This window comes from Apaloderma vittatum, unplaced genomic scaffold (assembly GCF_000703405.1).
Source record: "Apaloderma vittatum isolate BGI_N311 unplaced genomic scaffold, ASM70340v1 scaffold10531, whole genome shotgun sequence".
Taxonomy (NCBI): domain Eukaryota; kingdom Metazoa; phylum Chordata; class Aves; order Trogoniformes; family Trogonidae; genus Apaloderma; species Apaloderma vittatum.
The window spans coordinates 18,404-26,577 of record NW_009697370.1 but is presented as its reverse complement, the minus strand read 5'-3'; positions in this window follow the sequence as shown (position 1 = coordinate 26,577).

Sequence of the window (8,174 nt, the reverse complement as noted above, 5' to 3'; positions counted from 1 at the left end):
ATGATCAAACAGCTGCCTACAAAATTCAGAGCAAGGTGTATGGCAATAGAAGTAAAAGAACAAAACCATGAACAACAAAAAAGCCCCCACCAAACACACGCTAGAAGTCACTCAACTGAAAAACACTATCCATGGGCAACATGGGACCCTGGGTCATGCTCAGCATCTCTACTCAGCATTTTCCCCTCCCGCCACCCTAGTTGTCCTGACCAGCAGAGCTGTTCACAGAGGAACATCCTTAATATGCCACAGCAACACTATTTCCAGAGTTAGAGCGTTTATGGAACAATATCATTTTCTTAGCTCATTTTAATGAGAGGGTTTCACTGCCCCAAGAGCATAATATGTTCCATGGTAGCGTTTAGACCCTTTCTCACATTCACCCCTCCTGCATTGGAAAGACAACTTCAATCAACTTACTTTGGTACACAAAGTCCTGATATCCTACAGGCACTCGAAACACTTGGTTACTTGCCTACTCAACCGATTTAACTTTATTGCAGGCTAAGCTAATATGTTCAGTATATGGCCTCACACACAAGAAAAAAAATGTGTAACGGAAACACTGTCAAGAAGTTCAGAGTTTTGCAATTATACACTTTAATTATACTGCACACCTTAGTTATTTTAGGTAGGTTAGTATGTTAAAGAGTTGTTAGTTAGTATTTTAATTCTTTAGGAAGCAATTACTCATTGTAAAGCCTTACACAGTTAATTGGTTTAACCTCTGGAAAAATAAGTCCTAAATAAGTCCTTTGTCAGATTAAAACAAACTATACTTCTAAATCAAACTTCTAAATCAAAATCAAAAAAACCAAACCACTTTTAAATCAAAATCTAAAACAACTTAGAGAAACAAGTTAGTTTCCTAAACTTCCATTTCATTTAAACCAGAGATACGTGGAACATTTTTGGTGCAAGCAGAGTCAGCTCAATCCAGAAAGAATCATAGAATCATAAGGGTTATTTCAATTAAACAGCACTCTATTAAGCTAATTTAGTGTCAAGTGCTCTAGCTAGATAAGTTGGAAGCATTGCTGCTGTTTGCTACTGCTTCCTAAAAAAACCCTGCCTTGCTTTTTCTTTATGCACAGGCTTAAGCTTCAGTAAGGAAGCAACAAAAGCACATGGATAGCAAGAGAGCTCAACATTCCCATGCAACTTGGATGCAGTTTGGTATTTCAGGTCTGATCCCACTTGTCCCCCAGTCTGAGACTTTTGTACAGGCTTTTGTGAGAATCAGAAACCCCACAGAAATGCTGTGGAAGTAAGCCAGCCAAAGCCGGAGACACAAACCAGCTGGCTGGGCTGGAACAACCACATTCACGTGGTTCTCAAGCTGGAATCAAAACTGTTAGATGTCTGACTTTCTTCAGAAGAATGACATGACTTCTAGAAGCTCTGACTTCTGGTTCATTCCTGTCTGCTGCTATTGCACATTCACACAGACTTGTTAGCTGACCACACCTACCAAAAGTTCAAGTTCTTCCTGCATAGATCAATATCATAAGGACCCTCTTTACCTAAACAGATGGTGGGAATGGCCACAGTACCGCTACAGAGCACAGCTGCAGAGCACCAGCTGCTAGGCTGCCCACCTTCAGCCCAGCAAGAAACTTTGCTGCTGCCTAACAGCAAATTCGTGTGGAGCCCTGGTCCTTCCAAATCCACCTTGTTCTTGCCCTAGATTGCAGGATAAGGTTGCTTCTTGTATTTTTTGCAGAGCAGTCTCATATGGAGTGGATTCATAGAATCATAAAATGTTCAGGGTTAGAAGGGACCTCTAGAGATCATCTAGTCCAACCTTCCCTGCCAGAGCAGGATCCCCTAGGGCAGCCACACAGGAACACATCCAGGTGGGTTTTGAAAGTCTCCAGAAAAGGAGACTTCACAACCTCTCTGGGCAGCCTGTGCCAGTGCTCCATCACCCTCACAGTAAAGAAATTTCTCCTCACATTAAGGTGGAATTTCCTATGTCCTAACTTGAGCCCATTGTTTCCTGTTCTATTACTGGCACCACTGAGAAGAGATTGTCCCCTTCCCCTTGACACCCACCCCTCAGATATTTATACACATTAATAAGGTCCCCTCTCAGCCGTCTCCTTTCAAGGCTAAACAGCCCCAGTTCTCTCAGTTTTTCTTCACAGGAGAGATGTTCAAGTCCCTTTTCTTAATGCACCCCAGGATCCCATTGGTTCTCTTGGCCACAAGGGCACACTGCTGTCCCATGGACAACTCACTGTCCACTGGGACTCCAAGGTCTTTCTCCATGGGGCTGCTTTCCAGCAGCACATCCCCTAATCTGTACTGGTGCCTGGTTTTAATCCTCCCCAGATGCAGGACTCTACACTTCTCCTTATTGAACTTCATGAACATCTGTACAAAACTGAGAGGGAAGATAAACTTAGTAGCACACCATGGAGAAGCAATCAGGTCGATAAGACTGGTCAACAGTGTCCCAGTTTCATTCACAAAAGGTAGGCAGGAGAATAAAAAAATATAAAATAAGCTCACTTGGCATCACTTTATGTTCTTGCTTGAAACAACAACCGTTGAAACAGGGAGGGAGGCAATCACAGGAGAAATTCATCAAAACCAAGCAGAACACACTGGCTTCAATGTCAAAGAAGCCAAAGACAGCAGATGGCTTGGACTGGGTATCAGGAAGGTACTGGTAGATGAAGTAAAATCAGGGCTTGGTCATGGGGAGGGGAAGAAACATGGAAATTCAGCTCTCAGTCACCCCAGGAAGCATCATTGCATCAGGAGCAATAGGCAAGAAAACATCACCAGCACCTTCCCGAGATCAGGAAAAGGACCTTGACAAAAACCACTACTTTCACCATCAGCACTATCTCTGAACCACACTGGAGAGGAATGATGACTCAGATATTTGTACTCCTTAAGCTATAAGATGATACGAGGACAGGGAGAGGAAGCCCAAAACCCACATTCCTTCCCCCGCTCTGTTTTGTTTTTGTTCCCCCACACACATACACACACTTTGAGTAGCTACCCAATTTAATATCCTCCTCAAACAAGCAGCTCTTGTAAACAACATTTTCCTTACAGGCTTATTAGCTCTGTCCATATTTTGTTGGTAGACACGCAGCTTGTGTGGTATTTGGAAGTCTGAGGGATGGTGTCTCCACCTCTTTATAAATACAAAACCCATTAGTTTTCATCACCTTCTTTGATCTCAGCTGGCTGGAGAACAAGAATCCCTTCACTGGGTTGAAAGCTCAGGACCAGTCAGTGCACGGCTTGTGACTCACATCCATCCCACACAGGAAAATAAATACATGCTGTATATTGGAACAGTGTATTCAGAGTGTAAGTACACACTGTTGCATACACTCTGCGCATATGATACAAGGGTAAAAGAAAACGGACTGAACCACAGCAAACAAAGCAGTAGTAAATAAACTATCCCCTTCTGAAGTAATACTTAAAGACTCTTCATTCTTATTGCTGTAACTGTTTTGCTCTTGCAGAAACAGAAGTAGAAGTGGAGCACGTGGCAAAGCTCACAGAGAGGAGAAATTCCTAAGGGCTGTGAAGGCACAGAAATGAAATGGTAAGCCACACTTTTCTCATGCTGCAAAGCAGTTGAAGTTTGGAGGCAGAAGGAATTTCATTTAATTACCACCAGAAAATAATCTCAAGAGCAAACTATGACTAGGTATATGCAGTTAACTTTATCCATATGAGAGCACAAGCAGGAAGTATGGGTCTGGAGTTTGTGAATGAAGCCCCAGTCCACCACAACTATTGAGAAACCTCACATCTACAGTCCACACCAAGACTAGCTGACAACACAAGACAGGGTTTCTAACCCACCCAGCTGCCTATCCAAATTCTCTTCACAGACAAGGGAGTTGTGAAACGAGGCATAAATTATGCCCCAGGAAAAGGCCTTTGATCTCTGTGCTACCATTCTAACAAAGCATTTGGCATTTCTCTCTCTATTAGGGAGACTGCTCTCTGGATGGCTGCCTGCTTACTGTTTCCATCTCTACCCAGAGGTAAATATACTATGATACACATCTAGGAATTTGAGGAAGCATTTATATGTGAATACACAAACTGCAAACAGAAAATCTTGCAGCAAAACAAAAATACATGCTTTGCTTTGAATATTTCATCAGAGTCCAAGGACTGCAAGTACAGGTAATAACCTCCAGATAGATCTCTACATCTGAAAGAAGTAGTTTCAAGGTTAAGGTGTTTCAGCCCACAAATCTTTACTTATAAAGTTTATCCTGCCCACATCCTTAAAAATCCCATAGCATTTCCATAACCCTCAGGTGCCTTGCATCTCTTTTTGTATCTAAACTCATTAAAGTGCTGGGCTCACTACAGGCATAACCAGGTAAGTGAAAGAACTGGGGCCCAGCTTTTCCCTGAATCTTTGCACATGCTCTGTCAAGTTCTGGCAGAGATAGGTTTCTGATGTAATATAGATTAGACATGACCTTCCGCACAAAAGAGATACAACAGTATGTGCCAGTGAGGGGATTTTCTATAGGCTGCAGGGGCAACTCCTTGTAATTTAATTATCTGAGGCTTAAGTTCAAAAATATTAAGACCACTGTGTATGGTCAAGGCTCCTGTTTGCCCAGAAGCACTTCACATTTACCAGGTGCTGCGGTGGTTCAGGAGGTTACACTTCATGTGGAATTAGTCTACCTCTGTCTACTGGAAGGACAACTGACATTTTTAGGAAAACTTTCACGTTTCCACAGAGCAGCATGAAAAGTCTATTGCCACCTATGTTGTGATCTTTTAAGTGCATCTGCAAGCATGTAGAGCCATTTAAGTAACTATCCTTTGATTGTTCCCCCTCCCCCCAAAAAATAAAGGAATTCAAGTTCAGTGTTTCTAAGCAAATAATAAGATTGAAGACAGCCCCCTACCATCTCCCAAGTACGTTTGCACATATGTGAGACATGAGCCTCTAAGGAATCACACATCTTCTCAAGGTGACACATTTCAGTTTGGGCTCGTAAGTGCTCAGAAACACAAGAAACTTCCTACTGCTTTGTTTCTAATACAGAACGTTTTCAGCTTAACCCATTCTATTATTAATCTACTTTGCCATCAGAACCATGCTAATATCAATGGAGCAAACTTAAGAGACAAGAGACACACTCAAGCTCTTTCCACTTCCAGACTTGTTTCCACAAGGCATAAACCCTAGGTTGCCTCGCGACATCCCACATTCCATAGATACAAGGAATATATATAATTAATATACAAAGATTATAACCTGTAGATCATCTTTAAAGGCTCAAACAAGGGAGAAACAAAAAAGCCCAGCCATTATGAGCTTCTCAGCACTACATCTTGCATACTGAAACAGCAGCTTCTTTCTTATCTTATAGGAATATTATAGACTGGCTAAATTAGCACACTCAGCTGCACCTTGAAAGCTTTAAACACTTGGGCAATATTTAAAATGCACAATTACAAAAGAAAAATTCCACATAATAAATTCATCTTCCTTCAAATTTGAGTCTTACATCTGCAAGGGAAAGCTATGTTCCAACACATTTTTTCCAATGTAGAAAACTGCACTTTCCATGTGCAAATCTTACCAGGTCGCTCAGACAAATACTGCTCACCCTGCTTTGCACACTCTGGCAGTAGCTACTGCCATCCCCATCGCCTGACTGCTTCAGTTTTCTGGCCAGGAATCCCTCTGCTTCCACACCTCTCAGTGCATCCATCAGTAGCTTCAGTAAGAAGGTCAACACAGCATCACCAGTCTTCAACATGACTTTACTTCTCTCCTCAGGCCTGGCTTCCATAAGGGCACTTAGTTGGCTTGTACCCAGAAGTCTGTGCTTCTCATCCAGAAAGACCTTGTGCAGCTGTAGGCTCTGTTAAATAACTCATTACAGCCAGATTTCAGTCACCTGTTCTTGTCCCAGGTAACTTCAGCAGCACCTCCTTTTTTTGCCTCCTGCTGCCCTGGTTTTACTAGATGAAAACAGCATGGGGCCAGATGGGCAGAACCCTACAGGTGTTTATAGAGTTGTCATAAAGTCCATACACCATAACATGCAGGAAAGGAACAGTTATGCTAGGCTCAGATGTGCTGGGCACTGCTGTCCTCCATCTTCAGAAAATTAATATAGAGATGCACTTCTAAAACCAGCATCAAATTTAGAAGCGACTGCAGTCAGGAGGTGAGATCACCACTCTTTCTCCCTCTTTTGCTCATTAACCAAAAGCTTACTGTCAGTTTTTCTGAATAGAGCTACAAGCTTTGTTGATTTCAGGCTTTTCTTCATCCATGTGCAACACCACAGGTTGCAAGCACTCTCTCTCCTAATGGCATCCTGTGGGCAGGACTCTTTCCACCAGAAAGCTCTTCTGGAGGCTCACTTCTTCCAGGGCTTTACAAAGCATCTGCAGTGGTCTCAGGCATGCTCACCTCCGCTGTGGTTCATAAACCAGCTGTAAGCGCAGCCCGCTTTCAGATATGGTGGCCTTGTTTCAGCCTTCCTCAGTTCCCCAGGCCCAAATACTTCAGGGATGGGTCTCAGGCTGCTCCTTCTCCCTGCCCTTCATCAACCAGCGCTGGCCCTTCTGGGTGTGCTGGGTGCCGCAAATAGCCCTGCCTGACACTAATGGCAAGGCTGAGGCAGTCCCCTTGAGGAGTATCGGGTCTTACTGCTGTCGTAGTAAGGGTACAGTACTGTGGAGGCTGAGCTTTTATTACAAATAAAATAAACCCCTTGTTTGGATAATGCTCTAAGACAGGTTTCCCTTGACAAGCAAAACTGATAAATGACTGACACAGTCCAAAAGTGGCTGAGCTCTCCACTTGGTAGAGGAATCTTCTGCCACCAACACCCAGAAATAGCACTGGGTATACATGGTGTTTTTAGCTCAATTTTACATTGTTGAGGAAAAGTGGACTGGGATTTTCAGATGAAAATTCTGAAAACCTAAGGACAGCTGATGTTTGATGATAGCATTATAACCAAAGACAGTTGGCTCCATGGTTTAGTTTTCTGAATTATACTTTTCCTTCTGCTTTTATGTCTGTCCGGATGGACACAATGTGACACCAAATAAGCCTCAAAACAGACAGTGATTAATATGGAAACAGAGGCCAGAGCATTGAGCCCTGACGGATGTCAGTGACTTTAAGGGGGAGCTGGGACTCTCTTTGGTTTTCAGCCCAACACAGGCACAATGCCAGTGCAGGCCTAGAACACAGAGATGACCACACTGCCACCAAGAACATTTATTTCTGTATTTAGTCTGATTACTTACCGCTTATGCTTCACAGAACTTTGGCCATGAAAACAGATTGAGTTGTTTCGCAGTGAATTTTGGTTTTTCTTCTTGGCACAATCGTTTTTTTTTTTGATCTGCTGCCTGCTGGGGATTTTTCCATTCAAATTAATCATTTATAAAAGTTTTTTGTGCAACCGGTTTGGTCAGAGTGTTAATTTAAGCCCACGTTCTGTCCTCAAAATTCCTGTCGTCATACTCCTTGTTATAGTTATTCCCCTAGTACCCCAGGAAGAAGGTCTGTATTCCTGCTTCATAAAATGCATAGAAACCTTCTTCTATAACGCAGTCTTCCCCTGGGAAATATAACACCATAATCTAGTAATTGTCCCACATGATAGCAGCAGACTCCCTCATTTGTGCAAGTTTTAGTATACTTTCAACTAACTTGGAAGAATTTATAAAAATAATCAGTGCGAATGTTACTAATTGAACAGTGGGATGCACCTGCCCTGCCTGTCCACCTGTTTGTGGTAGTTTGCAGGCTGCCTTCACTCTGGTTCCTCCACCTGCTGGAATTGTTTGGTTAAGGTTGGGAACATCTCTGCCACTTGTACAAAGTATCTGTCTCCCCAAAACCCTGAAAAACAGTTTACCTAAAGTGTAAAGCGAAAAGTGTAAAGAGAATGACAGAACTTCTGTCTGGGTTACGGGAAGAATACTATACCGAAGAGCAGGAGAGGTCACAGGATGGGTGCTGGCAAGAGCGCACCAAGCCGGACCTGCAGAAAAATAGCTCTGTTCTGCCAGAACCTTTGCAAGATGTTGCAGGGGAGGGGAGATGGGGGCCTCTAGCCCATTATTTACAAATCAGGAGTCATGGTCTGGTAGGTGAACAATAGGAATTGGGGGACACCAAACTCATC